This window comes from Salminus brasiliensis, chromosome 5 (genome assembly GCF_030463535.1).
Source record: "Salminus brasiliensis chromosome 5, fSalBra1.hap2, whole genome shotgun sequence".
Lineage (NCBI taxonomy): Eukaryota > Metazoa > Chordata > Actinopteri > Characiformes > Bryconidae > Salminus > Salminus brasiliensis.
In genome coordinates, this window is record NC_132882.1 from 9,489,850 (window position 1) to 9,507,239 (window position 17,390).

Here is a 17,390-nt window from a genome sequence, read left to right on the forward strand (position 1 = left end):
AGGACCTGATGCTCATCCCCGAGAGCTCAAACCTACAAACCTGGGGAATGTGCTTCTCCTCACATCCTTCACACGCTTCTTTGTAGCACCTCCAGCTTTGAGCTCGGAGGGGCTTCAGCTTGCTTGCTTCGCCTTTTGATCAACTTTGAGACCTTGTTTAACGTTTGTGCGGCGAGGTTATCTAGATGTTTTGAAGAAGTTAAGAGTGTGTTAGCTGTGTGTGTGTGTGTGTGTGTGTGTATATATATATGTGTGTGTGTGTGTGTGTTGCGCTGAGCGGAGCATCCATGACTTGCTCGGTCTGGTTCCCCCTTGCCGTGCACTTTGATCGGGGCAGCTTTGTGGACATGGGTCGTCTATATATATATATATATATATATATATATATATATTATATTATATTATATATATATAACCTGGTCGACGATTAAAACCCTTCAAAGTTGAGAAGTCAGAAGCCAAACGCGTTACTTTAGGATGTTTAGCGAGCTACAATTTAGCTAGCTAGCAAACTTAACGATGCCCCAGCTGCGGGTTTGGCCTCGGTACCTGGCGCGGGGGTGTTTACACTGTAGCCGGTAATAGTTAGACTGTAATGAGAAGGGAAGACTAGCGAGGCGGTTGGTCACCTTTAACGGCTCGTTAAAGTTGATGCTCCGGTGTTTATCGACGCTTACGTTTCTGTACCGTATTTCTAAACATTTCTACGATGTTATTTACCAGGTTTTTCTTAGTTAAACGTTAATTAAACTCCGATTAACGCGCACTAGCTAGCTAGCGAAGTTAGCGACTGATGGGAGCGTTGGGGAGGAGGTGAGGCGAGGCGAGGCGAGGGGGGGCAACGGCAGGCGAGCCGAGCCGAGCTGAGCTGCTTCCATAATGGTTGCTAGGCATTTTCTGCTGCCGTTTCCGGCCCTCACGCGCACTTCGAGTTTTGTTTGTTTGTTTGTTTTTGTTTATTTGGTTTAAAAATAACCAAGTGGTTAAAAAAATAAGTCTATCTGAAAAGGGTTTAGGTTCATTTGTGGAGTTTGTGTGTTAGCTAGCAAGCTAAGTTAGTTTGTTAGTTGAGTTTGAGTGTCTGGAAGCAGCCCAGGTTTAAATAGGGATGTTCTCTACGGCCAACCGGTCTCCTCTTTGGCCATTTGGGAGGAGGAGGAGGAGGAGGAGGAGGAGGAGGCAGGGAGGACAGATCCGGATGAGCAGTTCGCATTCCATTACGAAATTCAACACTGTAGACGAGCAGGGCCTGCAGCCGTGCTCTCGCACTGAGTTTGCGCAACGCCACTCTCTCTCTCTCTCTTCCTCTCTCTGCCTCTGTCTCTCGGTCTCTCTCACCCCCACAGAGATGCTAGAAGTCAGGGTGCCTCTTCTTGTGGTAGTCAACCAAAAACAAACGTGCCAAGATTGAGATTAAGCCTTAATGGGCCTGTGAATAAAAAGTAAACACTCCTTGATAGGGCATCTGTAGTGAGATAGTGGGCTTACAGTGCTGCAAAGATACACATTCTTATGCAAAGTGCTGCCATTTTCGCTGAACACAATGTCAAAAGGGCGTTTCGAAGAGGAGCGCCCTGCACATGTCCACTCCGGGGGCCCCACAGCTATGATCAAGTGAGGGCATGCCGCTTGAACTGAAGTGACTGGTGTAAGAGGATGTTGTGCAGCTTCTGTGTTGTAGAAAAGGTCCTGTGATTAGCGGAAAGAAAGAAAGACTCATAAAAAAAACAATAAAAAAAAAAACAGGCCCTAGCCTTGATATAAAGCATCGTGCATTTGATTGCAGTTGTTTGCCATGCCTGTGACCTCCGATATACTGCTAAAACAGACTAGACAGTTGAGTTTGTTGTTATTAAAGCCCAGTTGTTTTCGTCCAACACAAGGCAAAATGAAGCGCTTTTGGTTTCTCCTCGCAGCTGCTCGTTCCCCGTTTTGATCGTTAACTGTGTTTGGGTATGCAAGCCTAGGCTGGATGTGGCCGACTCCATTGTGATGTCTGTTGACAAAATATACAAATCGCAGGTTTCTACTGAGATGAACAATATGGAGGATAGGGCCAGTGGTTGGATAAGGGAGACTTTTGTTGACGTTTGTTGGCTCTGAACCACAAATGCAGTGAGATGACTGATGAACTTACAAATGTAAAGGGGAAAAAACTAAGTTTACAGTCCCTTGTGAGAATGGGCATGCACCCCCCAGCCAGGATGATGCAGCTTGATTGACCAAGCTGCTGGAGTGATGAGAAAAGTGGGCCTGCTTAGCCAAGTGTCAGTTGTCAATTGCATTTGCATCTGAACAGAGTTTCAGGACCAGAGCTCTTTTGTGGGTTTTGCAGTGTTACGCTACTTGGCTGGTCTTTGTCTTAATAGCCTTGTCAATTGGTGCATGTAACTGTTAACCTGACAGTCGGGCAGCTTGCAAGGGTGTAGCTTCACCAAGCCAAATTTCATGCTTTAGATGGAGGTTGTGATGGATGATTGTGGTTAGAAGACCCAATTCCAGTTCTTCAGACAAAACTGAAGCAAGATGTGATTTCAAACTACAGCCTCAACATGTGACCATGAGCATAACCTTGAGTGTAACATTGTGTTTTTGGGGGTATTTCTATGTGAATGGACCAGTAAATGATTTTTACTGACGCTGATGTAGTGGAGGATACATGTAAGCATCTATAGACTCAATATCCAGCCCTGATCTCTGAAGGCCTTTTTAGTGTTAAGGTAGTTCTTCTAAGGATGGTTTGGATTGCTTATTCAGTTCATGTTACTTTTTGTGTGAGAGCTTCATTCATCTTAATTGAAACTGAACAAAATGCAGACTTCTAGAGTAGAAGTCCAGTCCCACCAGGACCCATCTGCTCCTCTCGAGTTCTCCTTGGCTTATAGCTGTAGTTTAAGCAGTTATCTGCTGATGCTTATACGATTCTGATATTGCTGTGCATGCCTAATATTCGTCATGGTTAAATTAGGCTAGTCCCCGGCATTCTGAGATGGATCGTGTGAGCTCTTAAAGAAATATCTCCTTAGGGCTTAGATAAGCTAATTAAGAACACTGCGCTCTCCCATGGGACTCCATGGGAACTGTCCAGGGAAGTGCCATTAGCATGCCTTAATTCAATAAAATACATTCTCCAAGTGCCCGAGCTACATGACCACCCTGTTCTTAAGGCATCAGAATAATTGCTGGGTGTCATATTGCATTGATCCGCCTGTGGTGTTTACACATTTTGTTGAAGATGGGCAGTTTATTGTTTTATTGGATTGTGAAGAGAACATCTGACTGAAATAAGCCAACAGGTGGGCCATGATAAGTTCTCAGAAATGCATCAGAATGGTGGATGTGCTAAAGAATGTCATTAAAGGAGTCGTAGTTTCTTTCCTCCTGATGCAAAGGGCTGTGTGTTCCCCTAGGGTATTGATGGGCTGGCCCTTTGGCTCTCGGGCTAAATTTATCTTGCCTTTTTTAGATAAGATTATATTCCATCTGAGTGAGGGTGTGGAGCGGAGGCAGGGAGTGAACGTGTGTCTGTGGTGGAAGAACGTAGGATGGATTTGGGGAATAACCCAAATTAAGTATTTAGCTTAGTATTTAGCTATTGTTGATGAGGTTGTTCTTTGCTTCTGGTATAAAACATCCATGTTCATTTGTGCATTTAGTTCTTATTTCAGCCTAATTTGTCCAGTCTTAAAAAGGCTAACCCTGTTCAGACTGTTTATTCACTTTCGCAAAATCCGCAGTCAATTAATGTAGTCGGTCTAGTCCATCAACCCTTTTCGCGAACTCTAATCAGTTCATTTATATTGGACCAATATAAAGACAGTGGTCTGAAATGTGAGAACCCCACTAAGCACAGAGACAAAGAGTAAAGTAGTGGATTGCATTGTGTTTGCATAATGTGCTTTCTCTAGGAATTCTCTAGGAAAAGGGTGTGTGGATTAATTTGTGTAGATGTGGTTCAACTGGTGTGAATGGAAGCTGCTTAAAAAAAAATACAACGGTGCAGGACCGTCTGGAGGTCCTCACAGGAATAGTGCTGGTCGCAGACATTCTGGCAATGGCTATATTTGTGGTAGCCTCTTATGGCTACTTGTGGTCCACACTCTTAGTGGTGAAGTAAATGGTGCCAGTGTCAGTGTTGCAGATTTGAGTTTTTTTGCCTTTCTGTGAGTCTGTGATTCTTTTGTTTACTGTGTGTGTTTTGGAGATAAGATTGAATAGAAGCTGTACCTGGTAGAATCTCACTAATGTCCTCTATGGAATCCTAGTGCAGAACTTTGGTCTATCTTTGGCTGTGATAACATGTAGTACTGCTCTTACATGCAGCCTGTAGTGTGTAGGGTAGGCTACTGTTTGTGAAAAGTGTAGAAAAGCCAATACCTAGCCTGTTTGGACATGCTCGTGCCACAGGACCTTTGTGGAGAAACGTGGTTTACTTAAACGGTGAGGCACCTTCTTGATGCTCACTTGACGTCAGGAGGACTCGAGTATGCTTTCTAGAGGGGTTACTTTTAGACATGACATCTCAGTATTGAGCAGTATTGGTATCGTGCCATGTGTATTCCGTCTGTGTGAGGTATCGAGTGTTTGTAAAGTTTGAGCATGATGATCTGCTTCTAGATGCTCAGGTTAAGAGAAGAGTTCTTTGGTTAAAATTGTTTTAAGGATAAAACATGGTGACCTTCAGGCTTTATAAGCTTTTGCATTTATCTCTGAATAATTTGCTGCAGTGATTGGATGTGTGAAACGTCTTGTTTTTAGGAACTGTATGGAGAAAGCCTTTCATTACCGCAGTGACCTAATCATCTGTTGCTCAGCCGTCACCAGACTGATGAGCCATCGGGATGAGCACATCAGCTTGGTTTTTGTCGACCTGGTCACAAAAGCCTACGTGTCAGTCAGGCTCACCTCCAGCACCCTGTTCCTGAGTCCCAACTCTATCACCTTCCCTACACCTCCCCCTCCCCCTTTCAGCTCCAACCGGCAAATAAAGCGCGTATTTACTGTGGGTTCAAAGTCTAACTCGACGGCCGCGTCGCTGATGTGAAAGAATGCCGTGCTGGAGGAGAGGAAAGGAAAGGAGAGAACAAAGACAAAGAAAGCGAAAAGTAAAGAAAAATGTGGGCCAATCCGAGCGAGGAGGAGACGACAGGAGGCCTGACAGGAAGCGAAACTGCTTCTTCTCTGAGGTGGAAGGACAGGGAAGTGATGGAGGAAGTGTAAGAACAATGGCGTTAAAGTGACTGGCCCTCTACTCTTCTCCTCTCCAGGAGTTGGACAACCTCGACAACAGCTTAAGGCTTTGTCTTGAGTTGCCGTGTTCATCTTCTGATTCTGATTGGCTAATCACAAAACCTGTTTTCCTTCTCTGCTGTCTTCCTAAACTTCAACCAGAGGGTTGGAAAGGGTTAACGTAATGTCGAGACTGATGGAAGAGCGAGAGAGGGGCTAAATGGAGACTGCAATAAAGACGGCCTCTTTTGCTGCCTCCTCTTTCTGTCTCTCTCGCGCACTCGCTCTCCCTCTCTCTCTCTCTCTCTCTCTCTCTCTCTCTCACAAACACTCCCTCGCTCCCGCTCTCTCTTCTCTTGAGCCCATGGCTCTCCCTCCCTGCCTGGCTTTCTTGCTGACTAAACAGTTTTGTCAGCTGGCAGTTGTGTGCAGGCTGAGGATTTGCGATAGCTTCTGGAGGTTAGAAAGAGGAGGGGGGGGTGGAGGACGGGGGGGAGGGGTGGTACTCCCAGGCAGCACTTGTTGCTCAGTGGAACGGAGCGAGCGAGGGAGGGCGAGTGAGTGAAAGAGGGAGGGAAGAAGAGAGGAGTAGAGAGACAGAGGGGGAAAAAAAGTGGCAGGCAACAGCATCGTCCAACCAGTTTCTGCCAGAGTAAAGGGAAGAGAATGCAAATGCTACTCAGTTAAATTGACTGTATCTCTTTACAGCCAGATTGCTGTAACCACAATCAAAGTTTAATAGCTATGCTGTAGAATAGAGACTTAGTCTATTTGGACAGATTTTTCATTCCTTCCTGTCTTTTTAGACTTCTCTAGGGTTTTGAAAATCCCACAAGCAAGCCAAAGGAAAGCCCTACTGCTTCTCCAGCCCGGCAGGGCTGCGTATTTTAGGTTTACCCCAGGGTGGTACGGCGTATTTTCCACATCTGCCACTTTTGAAGACAGGCAGAGGAGCTGCTGAGTGCCTTTGTGTAAACAGTGCTAATCTGGACTTCTCGCAGCGGGCCGCTAATCGAAAGCGAGGCAGCAGGCCGCCTGCGTCTGTCGGCTTTCGTCCGTCGTGCCGTGCCGTCACTCGGCCCAGACGACAAATATAGCCCAGGAGGATGAGCTTGAGCTGCCCTAATGACACCCTACCTGAGAACTGCGCTGCATGCTGGGAGAGGATGTTATCCTGGCATGCCTTTCAGCTGATGTGACATGTTGACGGCACCTTGACCAGGCTGTTTGTGGCTGCGTTCTGCTTTGAAAAACGTGTAATTATGAGGGTGGTCTTCGGGTCTACCCTGTTGCGGTAACCCCATGGTCTTGTTGTAGCCCCTTTTGTGGTGTTGCCTTTTCAATCAAACTGCACCATACTTGCACCATGCACACCCACATACACAATGTCCTGCTTCCCCCCTCACACTGGGCTGAAAAGGTACCATTGTTTGTTCTGCAAACACGGGACACACCTCGTCTCCACGGAGACGCGAGCTCATGTCCCTAGTCTGGCTGCTCCTTTGGCTTGTAAAGAAGTTGGCCACGCACCTTCTCGCAGCTTCTCTGGCAAACAAATGGCTTTTACCTGAGAGCATCCCCAAGCAGTTGCTGCTGCTATTGCGTTGGGGGGAAGGGATGGTAAGGGTGGGGTGACCTGGAATGGAGGTGGAGGCTTAGAGGAGACGTGGAAGAATGGTGTTGTGGGGGTGATGGGGAGGGGACTGAGCAACTCGAGACTCTGAAACTCCAGTTGCACTTTTTTCCGTTTCAGCAAGGCCTCGCTGAATGATTTGAGAAGACAAGGAGCTGTCAGATACGTTTTTTTGTGAATTGTCCAAAAGTAGGCTGCAAGAATTTCTGATGAGATATCATGCCGCAGGCTTTTGGACAGATTTGAGAAAAAGAAGAAGAAAAAAAAAGTTGTAGCATTTTCAGGCTCGTGTTCAAATGGCAAGACAAGTTCTCTGCTGAAGGGAGAGACAGGGATTTCCAGTTCAGTTTGTCTTGCTTAAATATGTGTCGGTCTAACCTCACAAGTATGAAGCCAGTGGCTGAATGATAGGCAGGGAATGACTGTTATCTGGACGCCACACCCAAGCCACACTCGCAGCTCTGCTGAAACAACATCCTACTCAGTCCGGTTTGAATGGATGATGTGCTGCAAGCCATGTCCGTACGACCAACCGGCTGAGAAACCCTCCCTCATGTGTTGGTGCATCAACGTTTGAAAAGATGGTGGATGCTGATACACTCAGTACTGTTTCCAAAATAAATGCGCCATACAGGGACGGAGCCAGCGCTGGTGTAGAGGTCGGGGTGGGGACTGGGCTATTTGTAGAGTGCGTGTTCTGGCCTAAATTTGGATTGTGGTTATGCGGGGGCAGGTAAAAAGGTAAAGACGCGCCTGGTCCGCTGGACTGGGGTTAATGGTACACTGCCGACCTCCCATGGGAGTGAAGGAGTCAATGGGCCAGGCTTTGCTGCCGCGCCCCTGAGCAAGGCGACACAAAAGGGAGTGATCTGGACTCTTTCTCCCACCTGAAACCTGGCCTCTCCCATCAGGATTCAAGCACACAATGAACCACCAGAAACCCTGCCCACCTTCAACACCTATTTCATACCAGGCATGCACACTAACTTGTCGGAGAGAGGCCCACCTTATTCAACCGTGCAAGCCCAGGTCCCCACGCCACACCTTGCACAAATACTTTCCCTGCATGCTCTTTAATTTGGTAGGTTACTCGCAAGAAGAATAAAGAAATAAGTCTTGTTTTCGCAGCCGCTGAGCGTTCACATGCTGCACTTGCACTTCACGATGTGGATGAAAACAAACAGCACAGGCAAGCGCAATACGGTCCGACTTGCCTGTGCCTGCTGTCTAGATTAGAGAAGGGATGAACCGTAACTACTGTGCCTTAGTCACCAGGAAATCAGTTAGTAACCATGCCTGCCTGTCTTCAACAAACTTTGCCCTGCATCCTCAGCATCAAGGTACTGGAGCACTCCTTCAAATGAGTGTTATCATTAACCAGTAAGTCAGACTTGTGAACTTTGGTACCGAGCACCTGAAAAAAAAAAAAATGGAGCAAAGGCAATAATAAAGCTCACCAGAGAAGGACGAGATAACCAGGCTGTTGATTGGCTCATAAGGAGGAAGCTAGGCCAAGGGTCTTTGCAAGAGTGACCTCAGCAGCTAAATTAAACTATTTAAAACCAATTATTATTATTTTTAACTATCCTTAGACTCGAATAAATACAGGAGTGCTTATTAGACCCAAAATATACCGCATAGTTATCCATTGATGGTAAAATTGCTTACTGGCTTCATCCTCATAATGCATAATCCACTGATCTACTACACACCTAAACAACATAATGTACATTTCCATTGCTGTGAATCTTGGAACGTTCCTTTTAATTGGCGAAACATCTCTAAATATATCTATTACATCCAAAAGCTAACGAGGTTCATCCATATGCTTAAGGCCTTCCTGTTTTGCACCCTTCGGGTCTAAAATGTAAATGAAAGTAATTAACATTTCTGCAAACATGACCCCTGAATCCGACCACATACATTGTTCACTGATGTATGGTGCGTTCATACTCTATCTAGATTGCTTCCGCTTATTGCTGCTATTATGTTTTTAGCAAGTTTTAGCAAGGTCACTGAGCCTCTCCTGCTCTTAGTTAGCCCCAGCATCCTGAATGCCAACACGCCAAGGCCTCAGGGAGGGGTCCTGATAAGTCTGTGTTGATGATGTAAACATGATCTACGTTGAGAATAGATCTCAGTTGTTTGTAAGGAGTTTAGAACCGACACGTGGGTTTGTAGGTTTGGGTTTTCCTCTGTTCGTTTCATCCCTCGGTGAGGAAATGGCCTATCCCACAAGACTTGCAACCCTTTCAGACTTCCGCAGAACAGGAAATGGTGGACTCTGGATGTTGTTTCAGGTTTTCATAATTATGATAAGCACTGTGCTACATTAAGACAATTGCAGTTGGGAAGCAGGCTAATGAATGGTGGTACGCAGAAGGCCTCAGTTCTTCTAAAGCAGGGAATGGTCAGGAAAGGAATTTTCTGTAGCCTGGATGAGGTGGATTTTTTTTTTTCTTTTTTTTTTTTTTTTTTTTCCCCTCATTCTTTTGGATCTCGCTCTCCAGCTGTAATGATCATGTTGTTGAAACATCTCACCAACCCAGAAGTGAACAAGGGACACCTGTTCATTAAACACCATGACTTCTCATTTGACACTTCACTACCTCACACTTGTCGACGTCATTCGGACATGACGACCTTTCCTTTCCTGCAGGACTTTTAACCCTTTTCATCCTCTTAGTGCCTCATGGTATAGAGAGCTGGAACCTACCCACCAATCTGTACCCAGGCTGGTACTGGCTAACATCTGATGGGACTCTCTTTATAACCCTGTTGGCAAACATTGAGGAGGCCCATACAGATGGAAATGAGGCCTTTACAGTCCCACAGTCGAAATGCTACTGCCCTAACGCCTCCGCGGAGTGCCATGGGATTACAAAGGGGACCGGTTTGTCATGAGCAACCCCCCCTTGACTTGTGCGATGCTGGACGACAGAGATCTTGATGTTCCTCATTCAGCGATCTCTCGCATACATTCTTTCATGTTAGTATCAATTGTTGTTTCACATTTTTGGCTGTCGCTGCCGTCCTTCGGATGTAGTTAACAGCTAATTAAAGGCACTCAAAAGAATGCTGGGAGGACCAGAGTGAACAGCGCAATCCACTGATTCTGCTTTTGTGCTCTACTCTTAATAGTCTCTCGTGTGTTGTAAACTGTCTTGCTCTTCATTGAGTGCTAACTGAACAACTGACAATGGTATACTTTAGAACTGGATGAAAAAGTGTGTGTTTTGCAGACGTAGATGCACATGCTGTTGATTTAACGTCAGGATATTGCAAGGATCAGTGAAACACAGGCCGGCTGTCCTGGGACATTTGCAGCCTGATGCTAGGAATAGTGTGCATTAGCACCTTAAAAAATAATAAATAAATAGGCACGTCCCTTTAACACTCTCAGCCTCCAAATTCTCTCTGAAGTTCCAGAGCCTCCACCCCCCCCCCCTATTCCAGATGAATTACTCCCTTGTAGGAGCATGTCCTCAGGCAGGGGCCTATGCAGAGAGTGAGGGAGAGAGAGAGGGAGACAGTGAGGGAGAGACCAGCACAGCGACTGTGGAGCGGAGGGGGGAAAAAACAATGTGACTCTTATTTCAGCCGGAGGAGGGGAAAGCGGAGTACGTGATGTGATGCTGGGGAGTCGCTTCAGTGTAGCCGAGAAAGTTCAGCATGCCCACATACCCCTGGGTGTGATGGATAACCCCCGCTGCAAGGGCCGGCCTGGCTGTCACTCAGGCGCACAGCCACAGCAAACAGCTGGCTGCCCAGGCTCTCATTGGCTGATGGGGAGTCACATGCCTTGGCTTCAGGAGGTGGTTCCTCACTAGTGGGTGGGTGAGAGGCTCCACTGCAACAGTTGGCTGATGTTATGGCCTTGTACTTTGGCCTCCATCCTCACTTTGGAGTTTAGGTCATATAACATGGGAACAGGAGCCAAAAGGGGGGGGGGGTGATGGGGGAGGTGTGGAGGGGGGGTTGCAGGAGTGAGTGCTAGATGGTGAGAGGTGTGTGTGTGTGTGTGTGTGCTTTGACTCATCTGGAACTGCAGATAACATCACGGTTGTTCTGACAGTAGTTGTTCACCAAGTGACTTCGCTGTGCTTTTTCCCCTCCTTGCCCAAGTGCCTCTCTTCTTCAGGAGAGGGGGAAAAAAAAAAGGTCTCGACGGTCGCAAATCATGTGTGGTCACAGTATGCGTGTATGTGTGTAAGAGACGGACATAGGGAGAGTCTCAGTCTCAGCCCAGATGAAGGGTGTATTCTTCTTGGTTTCACAAAGAGCTCCATTATGGCATGCTGTAAGAGGCGTATTTGCCCAGTCCTCCATCGAGCCCCCCTCCAGCGGTTTTCCTCTCGTCTCCCAAACAGACAAGGTGGATCCTACGGAGGGCTGGCACCATGGCTTCTCAGGACAAGCTACCCCGGGCATTCCTTAATTGTCTGGAAGGTGCAGGGGGTAGGATTTTAATGCTGGAAAAACGTGAAGAGGTCACTGCAAGTCTGCTAAAATAATTACACGCACCATTTTTCACCACGTGTCTTAGTTGCTCTTGCATGAGCTTTGCAAGGGAAACCCATCCTGGCTCTACTCTTGACAGATTTATAGGCCTAACAGTATTCAGATATAGGAATATGTGGTTCATGACCAGTCAGACTGTGCTTGTCCATCATTGGTCCTCTCCCTACATATCATCACTGTCCAGAATAACTCTCAATGCAGTCTCTTTACATTCAAAGTTGCAAGCCTTTTACCACTGTGGACATGCATATATATATTTAGTCTAATTCTAGTCAAAACTAGAATTTGCGCATGGTCAGAAATGGAAGCATTTAATCCATGAAATCTGGCAGAAAGAATGCAGGATGTAGGATGCTGATCAAATGGGACCTCAACAGGAGGCTCATTAAACAGAGAAAGCATAAAAAAAGGTTCCACTTAAAGGCTCTGGGGATTTAACATCTGCTAAAAAGTAGCAGTTGCACTAATGGGCAGGGCTGGATCAGATGACTCCTTGTTGTAATAAGGGTGTGAAAGATGACTAGGTGAGTGAATATTAAAAAAAAAAAAAAGCCTCATGGGAAAAAGAGCCAGAACATTTGCTGATTGGTTTTAGACATCGGGTACTGGCCAGGACGTGGTGAAAAACACTGTGGTAATGGGCTAAGATTAGCTCTGGGTGAAGTCATACTGGTCGCTGAGCTGAGCTCACTGCTGCATCTCCACATCTTTGGAAAATAAAGGACTAAAGATGCTTAAGATAATCTCTTTTTGAAGCGAGGTTAGGGCGTGGCTGTCGGTTTCGTGAGGCAAAACCCGAAAAGCCTCCTTACACCTGAAAGCAGACAAAGATGGAGAGAAGGGGGGGGGTTGGGAGCTAGGGCTTTCAGGCCCGTTAAGCCAACAAGCCCCAACCTGAACCAAACCCCAATATGCCCTGAACACACAACCTGCTCTCGAGCTGTAAATCACAAAGAAGATTCCATTGTATATGCAAAACAATGTCAAGAAACTGCCGTAAAGCTCTGGTAAACATTATCCCCAACCCAGTTTGACTTTAGAAGGACTTTGTCTGAGCATTACCAACTACTGTGTGTATATTATATGCAGTTTTGTCCAATGGAAAACTAGGTATGCATAACTGGTGCTGCTGTTAAGCAAACCTTTTTATTTTTTTTTTACTTAATTTTACAAATATATATATATATATATATATATATATATATATATATATATATATATATATATATATATATATATATATATATATATATATTTTTTTTTTTTTTTTTTTTTTTTTTTTTTTTTTTAATTTTTTAATTTTTTAATTTTTTTAATTTAAAGACATTTAAATGTTTTTTAAAAATAACAATTACACAAGGGAACTGGGTGAGAAATTATCCTGCATTATGATTGGCTAAAATTATTATTGCTGGGCAAAAATATCCGATCACAATACACAGGTACACAGATTTTGGACCCCGCTGGCAGAAACTCCTCCCACAATGATTTTCACTGAAGGTGTGCTGCTCTACATCTGTATGTACTTAATCACATGCCTCCATTTATCACAATAATGATAAATAAAATCATCATGTTTCATTAATATACTCATGGAACATAGATCAGACTGTTCATCTGGAAATGATCAAATTAGTTGGGATGCTCATGGTACTTTTGTTATTGACCAGAAAGTCTCACTTGCATATAGCAGCCTTCTGCAATATCTGCCTTGCAAAGGTTGGATACTGGAGGGCGATACAGCCAACATGTGATATTATGACCTTTGCGAGGTTTGAGAAGATGAAATGAGTTAGAAGCCCCATTAGTGCCAAAAAATCATATTCCATCATACTGCCCATCCCCGGCCGGTATTGTGCAAATGACTAAGAAAAACATTATATAGAGCCGCCATAAAGCTTTATTTAATGCCGTCATATGTTGTCTGTCCGTGGGGCCCTGCATCAAACAATGCTTGCTCATAAAGGACCCAAAGATAATTCCATTGCCCCAGTTCCTGATGCTGCTGGCTCCAAGGCCGCGACCTGCTCCGTGCTGTGGGTGATGGGAGATGAGGTCAGCCCATGGCCCTCAGCGCATGGCCCTCAGCCCCCGGTGTGGACTCGCGATTTATGGAGTGGAGCCGTCGCTGCCGCCCGCGAATGAATGTGCCATTTGTTGCGCGGATAGACAACTGTCAGAGGAGAGAGTGGCCGAGGCCTGCAGCGGTCCTCCCTGTCATAAATACAAGCGCCCAGAATGGGGCTGCTGAGGGAGGGAGGGAGACAACGAGAGAGGCAGGCAGGGAGGGAGGAAGGGAACACGAGAGAGAGAGCGAAAAAGAGAGAGAGAGACGGAGAGAACGCGAGAGAGGGAGGAAGAGAGAGCAGGGAAAAGAGAGAGAGAGAGACGGAGAGAACGCGAGAGAGGGTGGGAGGGGGTTAGAGAAGGAGAGAGAGCAGGGAAAAGAGGGAGGGAGGAATTCCCATGTGACTGCTTCCCGGGAATTTTTCTTTTTTTCTTTCTTTCTTTTTTTTCTTCCTCATTGATGATTTAGCAAAGTTAGGTAGGACTTGCCTCACAAATGTTCTCAGTTTTACTTAAACCTGCTTAAAAACAATGTAAAAGTGAAGCTAGCTTAATATATAAATACTTAAGTTGAGTTTTAAGGAGGCAGTTTGGCCAAAAACGGTCAAATAAGGGCAGTTTAACCCTAGTTGTAGCTGATTAGCCAAGACGTGTGGTGCACTGGAGCTAACAGCTAATGGAAGCTTATGGCCATTAGTTAGCAGTGTGCAAACTGCTTGGCAAAATCCTCACACGTTTTGCTTTTTGCTCACAAACTTGCTTATGTGGTTTCTGACACTGTTATGATGTGCTGCTATCTACAAAAATAGACACGCATTCATCACATATATAAAAACACTAGCAGCGTCCGTGCCATATCGATTTTTGCAGCCTTTTTTTGTGAGAGCAATATTTTTGTAGCAATATTTATTAAGTAATAATTTACATTTAGAAATATTTAAAGATGAAGTCTGATATTTCTTGAGCTTGCTTTAAATGTGACCTGGTTTATTCCTTTTCATTTAAGTGTACCTTTGAAACCAGAGGTGGGCCTATTCCGGTCCTGGAGGGCAAGATTCCTGCAGTGTTTATTTATTATTATTTTTTTTTGATAAACTCACCTGTTAATTGGCTGGTTTAGTAGGCCTGTTAGAGCAGGGAAATCAACAAACTGTGCTGGACTCCAGCCCCCATTGCCCACCCTGGTTAATAAGTCATTTGAAGGACCTCTTGTTAGTTATTTGGTTGCCGTTTAGTTTATCAGAATTTGTGGCGTGCCACAGGGCTCTCTTTTAGGGCCTACAAAAGTGATGTAACTCATGATAGCAGTACAGTGCTTAGGGGTTGAAAAGGTTTAAGGGGTTTAAAACTTGAAAGGAAAACTTTATGCTTTTTAACAACAACAACAACAAAATACACAGTTCATTTACAGCCATGTGCAACTGCTTTTATTTCTCGTTAAATGGACTTAGTTTAATGTGACCATGGTTGTCTTAGCTTAGCAACTTGGATATCAGATGCTCTGTCTCCGTGTGGGCGGCCCATGTGGGGATGAGACTACGGCCATGTCCAAAATCACACACTAGTATGCTACCACTAGCATGCACATACCACATTAATAGCACATCACACATCACAGAAGTGTGTGGTTTAGGACACAGCCTATGGCTTAAAGGCACATAACATGCTTAATCATTCAAATTGCTCGCCCTGGCAAATACTGCAATGTTCGGTTGATATAGGGTAAATTCTTGTCGTGGCAAATCCCTGGAGGAACTGCTATACCTTTGGTCGCTTTCGTAGACACAGGTAAAACCTAAACTTTAAAAAAAAGTATTTATTTATTTCCATTTTGTACATGAAATTATTAAAAACTCTGCAATATAAAAGGTCAGACAGAGGGAGAGGTCTGAATCTCCCTGCAGCAACATGCCTGCAAAATGAAGGACTAATCAGAATTGCATCAATGAGTTGGAGGAGGGATTAGGAGCACAGACCACCTCCTACCCCCACCCCAGTGATTAACACCTCACAAACTAATCAGCGCAAGAGCACCGCTGTGTCTCGGGCTGACTGGGAGGCCTTTTAGCCTGACATCAATGCGACCTCTTTCTCTTTGGGTGTTTAGGCCCATTTCTTAAGAAAGAGTTCAAACCCACTCTCCAACGGCTGCAGTGTTTTAATGAACTAGAAGCATAGTGATGGTCTTGTGAGAAAGCCTGGGTGAATACACACACGCACATACACACTTGCACCATCTGTAGTGCGAGGTGGACAGTGTATGCTTTTTTTCCAGGCAGCTGTCAATGGCACACCAATCCGTCAGCACACAGTCTGCATCTATGCTCTTGCTTGGTAACTCACACCCTGTAACTGTGTGTATGTGAGTGTGTGTGAGGCGTGTGTGTTTTCCAAATCGTCCTTTGTTGAAGCATTGCGTGCTGTGCTGCATAACCACTGCTGCTCTGTCGCTCTTTCACTCCTCTGCATGTTCACATGGCTCTGGAAAGGAGGCTGAACATGAGCAGCTTCTTCTTCCAGTAATCAAGCTCATATGACCAGTCAGCGTCTCTGCTGGTGCCCCACTGTGCATCCAGCCAAGCACAGGCTGCATACGTACTATTCAGGCCCAAATAAAGACGCACCGCCTGGGAGGAAAACGGAGGAGGGGAGGGGGGGAAAAAGCGTCTGTCACTGGCACCTGTGACGGGTGAAAGCTGAGTCGTGTGTTGCCAAGGACCTTGGTTTTCCAGATCCGTTTGTGCTATCTCTTAACCTCTGAAGAGCTAAAAGCTACAGGGCCTGCTCCACAGCTGGACTGGCTGTTCCCTAGGGGTGTAAATCTAACCTTATGGATTCAATCCTGGCTTTTTGGAAAATAATTACGAGGCTTCCCTCAAAATTCTTCACAATTTATGTTCAATTATTTTGGTTTCATTCAGGTTTATGGATTAGAATGCACTCAGTTCTTAAATGTCGTAAAGTGCGGAAAGTATTTTTACAGTAATAATACAGCAATATTAACTTAAATATATATCTAAAAAAAATAATACCAGCTTTTATTTTGTGCATCCAGTGTATTAGCTATAATTAATTACCTATTCTCCCATCGAACACATCGAACACTTGATGGACATTGGGCAGTGTTGGCAGCATGAGGGACCACCGTCACTGTATAGTTACAAACAGGGAGGTACATATGGGGATCGCATATTTTATTATATTACCAAAACTAAATATTATTATTATTATTATTATTATTAATATTATTATTATTATTATTATTATTTATTATTATTATTATTATTATTATTATTATTTAGTAAATGTACATATTTGCTAATGCTGATGGATGAACATGTATTTCTATTGGGTTACAAAATCGGTTAAATTACTAAAACGCAGATATTTCAGCACAACCAGCTGTATATTTTCTGCATCTGGCTGAAGCTCCTAAATCCAGAGTGACTTACGTTCAAATCATGTTGCACAGGTAGCAGGATGTAGTGTTCATAGTTTTGTCGATGGACTACTGATGTTTGTTCAGCTACAGAATTGAACCTTCATCTGCCATTGGAAGACACTGGAAGTAAGGGTTGGCAAAATGGTTAAAAAATTCTATCACAATATTTATGATCAAAAAATTAAACAAGTAAAAGAAATCAACCGTTTTTAAACAAAGTTAACAACCAGCTCATTCACGTTAATGGGAAAATCAGGTCAATCAGTTGAGGTCATGTCCTTATATTGTACAGTAAGTCGAGTAATTATAATGACCGGACTAGAATCAGTAAAACGAAATGTACACAATTTAGAGTTTTTTGACCATGAGCTCGGTCATCTTTGCAGTTTTTAGTTTCTCACTGAATCAATGAGGCTAAAGTCATGGAAATTGCTTGGTGACCATTGCTTTTTAAAACTGCGAAGGTCACCACACACATGGTCACTCCTGACTATTTAG

General features: G+C 44.6%; 1 protein-coding gene across 2 annotated transcripts in view; it reads left to right on the forward strand.

Annotated features, from left to right (window-relative positions):
* Window positions 1–17,390, forward strand: part of rreb1a (ras responsive element binding protein 1a) — a 57,436-nt gene that overhangs the window by 622 nt on the left and 39,424 nt on the right. The window lies entirely within an intron of this gene.